The 6,000-nt window shown below is 37.5% G+C and overlaps 1 pseudogene; it reads left to right on the plus strand.

Moving 5' to 3' along the window:
* Positions 1–5,730, plus strand: part of LOC116591994 — a 153,962-nt pseudogene extending 148,232 nt beyond the window's left edge.
* The last annotated feature ends 270 nt before the right edge of the window (positions 5,731–6,000 follow it).

Here is a 6,000-nt window from a genome sequence, read left to right on the forward strand (position 1 = left end):
GTGTATCTACCCTGGAATGAAATAGGGCTAAGCTGATTGAGCAGGAATTTGAGCCTACAAAGGAGTAAGTCCAGGTATTACAGATTAATGTTTAAAGAACTACATTATTTATTTTCAACATTTTTCTTTTATTTTTTGAGTTCTCAAATAACTTATAGAAGAAATCCATAACCCAAACTATCTTCAAAATGATAATGCACAAGAAATCCCCCAAATAATCAATCCTCTTTGAATGTGCCTTCGTTCCATAAGAATGTGAGAATTAGATTTCTCCAGAAAGTGAGAAACCTATTTTCAATGATGATGACTTTTCTTTGTTTTCTTTTTTTAAAGTACTGTATTTATTTATTTGACATAGAGCATGAGCAGGGAGGGAGGAGTAAGAGGAGAGGGAAAAGCAGGCTCCCCACTGAGCAGAGAGCCTATTGCAGGACTTAATCCCATGACCTCAGGATAATAACCTAAGCCAAAGGCAGATGCTTAACAGACTGAGCCACCCAGGCACCCCAACTTTTCTTTATTTCCAATTGAGAAAGGAACAAAGAGCTAACTTTGAATTTTAAGTTTTACAAGTGTATATTTGAAGATACCGCTTTATCCTGAAAATATTTAGAAGAATGCTAATAGTTAACAGAGACTAACACTGACTCTGTTTCAATATGGTAGATAGAGCACATGTACCTAATTACAATATTTTCTGAAGCCCTACTAAAACTACAGTAAGTATTTTTAATATTTTTTTAAAAACACTTTATTGAGCAATGACTGACATACAAAAAGCTGCACATATTTAGTGAATACTACTTTATGATTTTGAAAACAAGCATAAATAACCTTGAAGACATCACCTTAGTTAATCTCATAAGCATATCACCTCCAAAAGTTTATCCCCACCCTACTTATTTGTGTGTGTATATGTGTGATAAGAAGACTTAATATCAGGAAAATGCAAATCAAAACCATAATGAGATATCACCTCATACCCAGTAGTATGACTTCTATCAAAATAATAAAAGATAACAAGTGTTGGTAAGGATGTGGTGAAAGGGAACTCTTGTATACTACTGATGGTTATAAAAATTGGTATAGCCTTTATGGAAAACAGTATGAATGTTTCCTCAGAAAAATAAAAAAATGAACTACTATATGATCCATCACTCCTATTTCTTTGAGTGTAATCAAAGGAAATAAAATCATTATCTCAAGATATCTACACTACCGTGTTCCTTAAAGCATTACTCACAGTAGACCTATGGAAGCAACCTATGTAGCCATCAATGGATGACTGGCTAAAGAAAATGTGATATGTTTACACAGTGTAATAGTCTGCCTTAAAAATAGAAGAAAATCCTGACATTTGTGACAAATGGATAAAACTTAAGGATATTATGCTAAGTGAAATAAGCCAGAGAGAGAAAGACAAATAGTGCATGATCTCACTTATATGTGAAATCAAAAATAATCAAACTCATAGAAGCAGAGAGTAAAATGGTAGTTATCAAGGGTTAGGGATGTGGGGGAGATGGAGAGATGTTGGTCAAAGTGTACAAACTCTTAGCTATAAGACAAATAAGTTCTGGAAATCCAATGTACAGCGTGGAGACTATAGTTATATGATAATGTATATTTGAAATTTGTTAAGATTTCTTATCTAAAAAAGGGAAGTAACTGTGTGAGGTGATGGATGTGTTAATTAGTTTGGTTATAGTAATCACTTTACAGTATATACCTATATCAAATTACATTGTATATCTTAAATATTATAGCATAAGTTAATAATATCTTTATAAAACTGGAAATATATATATCACACATTCAAAAAATAGGAAAATATGGCTCAAAATGAGAAAACAAATCAATCAATATAAATTAAACCAGAGCTGCTACAGGTGTTAGAATTAGCAGACAAGTACATTAGAAATGTTACTATAGATATATTCCAAGATTTTTTTTTTAGCCCAAATCAAACTTCAAAAATAAAAACTACATTGTCCAAGGTGAAAAAATCTCTGAATCAGATTAATGGTAATTAGACACTGAAGGAGAAAAAGAGTAGTGAACTTAAAGAGAAAATAACAGAAACTATCCAAAATAAAACATAGATAGAAAAACAAAATAACCTCCCTCCCTCCAAAAAAAAAATATATATATATATAGCATCACTGTGAACTGTGAAACAACTTGAAGCAACCCAAAATATATGTACTTAGAGTCTTGTATGGAGAAAAGAACCAGGAGGGAAAGCAAAAAATATTTGAAGACATAACCTCTAAAATGTTCCAAATGTGATGAGAACTATAAATCTCCAGTCCAAAGAATTCAGTGAACAGGAAACAAAGAGGGACGTCCTCGTGGCTCAGTAGGTTAAGTGGTCTGCCTCAGCTCAGGTCAGCGTCTCAGGATCCTGAGATGGAGCCCAAGTAGGGCCCAGGGCTGAGCAGGGAATCTGTTTCTCCCTCTCCTGTTGCCCCTCCCCCCAGCACACTTGTACACACGCTCTCTCTCAGATAAATAAATAAAATCTTTAAAAGAAAGAAAGAAAGAGAGGGTGCCTGGGTGGCTCAGTTGGTTAAGCAACTGCCTTCAGCTCAGGTCATGGTCCCGGAGTCCTGGGACGGAGTCCCACATCGGGCTCCCAGCTCCATGGGGAGTCTGCTTCTCCCTCTGACCTCCCCTCTCATGCTCTCTCTCACTCTGTCTGTCTGTCTCTCTCTCTCTCAAAATAAATAAATAAAAATCTTAGAAGAAGAAGAAGAAGAAGAAGAAGGAGAAGAAGAAAGAAAGAAAGAAACAAAGAAAACCACACCAAGGTATATCACAATAAAATTGTTTAAAATCAGTGATAAAGACAAAGACTTAAAAGCAGCCCCCTAAAATTAAACATGTAATATTCAGACAAAAAGATCTGAAAATGACAGCAGATTTCTAGGTGGATGCAATGCAAGAAGCAACACAATGGGGCAAATATGTCTAAAGTACTAAGAGGGGAAAAAAAGATGTCAAAGGAAAAAAAATACCATAGAGGCTCCTGGGTGGCTCAATCTGTTAAGCATCTGCATCAGCTCAGGTCATGATCCCAGGGTCCTGAGATTGAGTCCCCTGCTCAGCAGGGAGTCTGCTTCTCCCTCTGCCTCTCCCCACCCTTGCTTGTGTCTCTTTCTCCTTTCAAATAATTAATTTTTTAAACTGTAGAATTTTATGCCTAAAGAAAAAAATCTTTGAAAAATGAAGTCAAAATATTTTCTCAGACCTATAAAAGCAACAAGAATTTATCATCAACATACAAAAATAAGAAGTTTACATTGAAAAACTCTTTAATATTTAAAAACTTCAACACTTCTAAATAATTCATGGCTCTAAAAAAAAGGGTAGAAAGAAAACTAGAATGTATTTTGAACAGAATAAAAATACAAACACAATTATTATGGGTTACATTGTACTCCCCCCTCCAAAATTATGTTCAAGTTCTAAACCCTGAGAATCTCAGAATGTACGTGAACTTACTTGAAAAGAAAGTCATTACAGGTATAATTAGTTAATTCAAGATGTGGTAATACTGGATAAAGTGAGCCCTAATCTAATCTAACATGACTGGTACTCTTACAAGAAGGGAAGAGACACACACAGTAAGAACATGAGATGATGACAGACGTAGAGATCAGTAAAATGCACACAAGCCAAGGTAAACCAAGGACCCTGCTACAATGAAAAGCCAGGAAGGGTCAAGGAAGATCATACCAAGAGTCCCAGAGGAAGCATGGCCCTGCTGACACCTTGATTCAGGGCTTCTGGCCTCCAGAACTGAGAGAGAATGAAATTTCTATTGTTTAAAGTCATTCAGTTTATAACACTTTGGAATGACATTAATTTTTTTAAGCTGTAGATCAAGGTAACATATCAAAATGAATGCCACTGAAAAAACTACTTAGGTAGAAATTTAAAGCACTTAATATGTACACTGGAAAATAAGAATCAACTCAAGTCGATGACATCAGCTTTCAAAGTAGAAAGAAGAAATAAAATATCAAAGCAAAAATTATCTAGAAATCAGAAAATTTTAAAAAAACAATAAAACCAAAAAGTGGTTCTTTAATAACATCAATAAAATTGACATACATTGTAGTCAGACTACTAGGAAAGAAATAAAATAAAAGAGAGGAGACACTAATTACCAAACTCAGTAATGAGAACAGTAACAGAACTAGAGATTCTAGGGGCGCCTGGGTGGCTCAGTGGCTCAGCCGCTGCCTTCGGCTCAGGTCATGATCTCAGGGTCCTGGGATCGAGTCCTGCATCGCGCTCTCTGCTCAGCAGGGAGCCTGCTTCCTTCTCTCTCTCTCTGCCTGCCTCTCAGTGTACTTGTAATTTCTCTCCGTCAAGTAAATAAATAAAATCTTTAAAAAAAAAAAAAAAGAACTAGAGATTCTATGAATATTAAAAGATATGAAGGGAACATTGTGAACACATTTAAGACAATAAATTCAACAACTTAGATGAAATGGGCAAATTCCTTGAAAGATACAACTACTAACACCTACACAAGAAATAAAAATTTTATCTATGAAAAATATTTAATTGTAGTTAACTTTTCCCCATACACAAAAAATCCAGATACAAATAGCTTGACAGACCATTTCTCTCAAAATTCAAGAAATAAATAATACCAATTCTGCAAAAATGCTTCCAAAAAATTAAAGTTAACTAAATAATTCACAAATGATTCTCTAATGCCAGAAGCACCGTGACATCAAACCCAGACAGGGTTTCCCGCTCACATGGCAGCCTTTGGTGCCTCCGCCACCTCTGCCATGCCTGATATTGTGCTCTTCAGCAGGCAGCTTGCACCAGCAGCTGTCTCAGCATGTGGCCGACTGTCTGGGCCTGGAGCTGGGCTAAGTCGTCACCAAGAAGTTCGGCAACCAGGAGACCAACGGTGAGATCAGTAAAAGCAGGAAGGGCAAAGATGTCTAGAACACCCAGAATGGCTGTGGAGAAATCGACATGATGGAACTCCTCGTCCCGATCAACGCCTGCAAGACTGCATCATCATCCAGGGTGACTGCTGTGATTCCGTTTTCCATACTCTTGACAAGATAAAAAGGAGAAGAGTCCCCCTCTGATTTCTGTGAAATTCGTGGCCACTATGCTTTGCTGGGGCAGATCACATTATCACCATGGACCTGCATGCCTCTCAGATCCAGGGATTCTTTGAGATTCCAGTGGATAATCTGCCCACGGAGCCTGCAGTCCTGCAGTGGATTCAGGAGAACATTGCGGAGAAGAGATACTGTATTGTCAGGGGAGCTAAAAGGGTCACATCAATTGCAGTGAATGTGGGTGAATGTGGAATTTGCCTTGATTCACAAAGAGAGTTAGAAGGCAAATGAAGTGGACCAGATGGTTCTGGTGGGCCACATGAAGGACCGCATAGCTGCCCTTGTGGAGGACATGGCTGACACGTGTAGCACCATCTGCCATGCTGCTGACAAGTGACTCTCGGTAGCCACCAAAGTTTATGCTATTCTTACCCATGGGATCTTCTCTAGGCCAGCTATTTCCAGCATATATAATGCTGCTTTTGAGGCTATTGTCACAAACACCATTCCACAAGGGGCCGAAATGAGACACTGTTCCAAGATTACTGATACCTCTATGATCATGGCAGAGGCAATCCCAAGGACACACAACGGTGAATCTGTGTTCTACCTATTTGGCTACACCCTCCTATAGATCCCGTATGTGAAATGTGAAGCAAGCCTTCTCTGGCTTCTGAATTGCATGGGTTTGTCTGACTTTTTAGTTTTAGGACTGAGCTACTGGAGGATAAGGCAATTGGAGGATAAAGCATCTGATTTTTGTATACTCCAGGATTTTGTATACTCTAGGATCCATTTTTCCCCCCTTCTCAAGCTCAAGATCATTTATTTCCAGTTTGCTGAGAGGGTAATGGTTATTTGATCTTTCATTAGTGAGAATGATTCATCATTCTGACTTGTTCTG

This window comes from Mustela erminea, chromosome 1 (assembly GCF_009829155.1).
Source record: "Mustela erminea isolate mMusErm1 chromosome 1, mMusErm1.Pri, whole genome shotgun sequence".
Classification (NCBI taxonomy): Eukaryota; Metazoa; Chordata; class Mammalia; order Carnivora; family Mustelidae; genus Mustela; species Mustela erminea.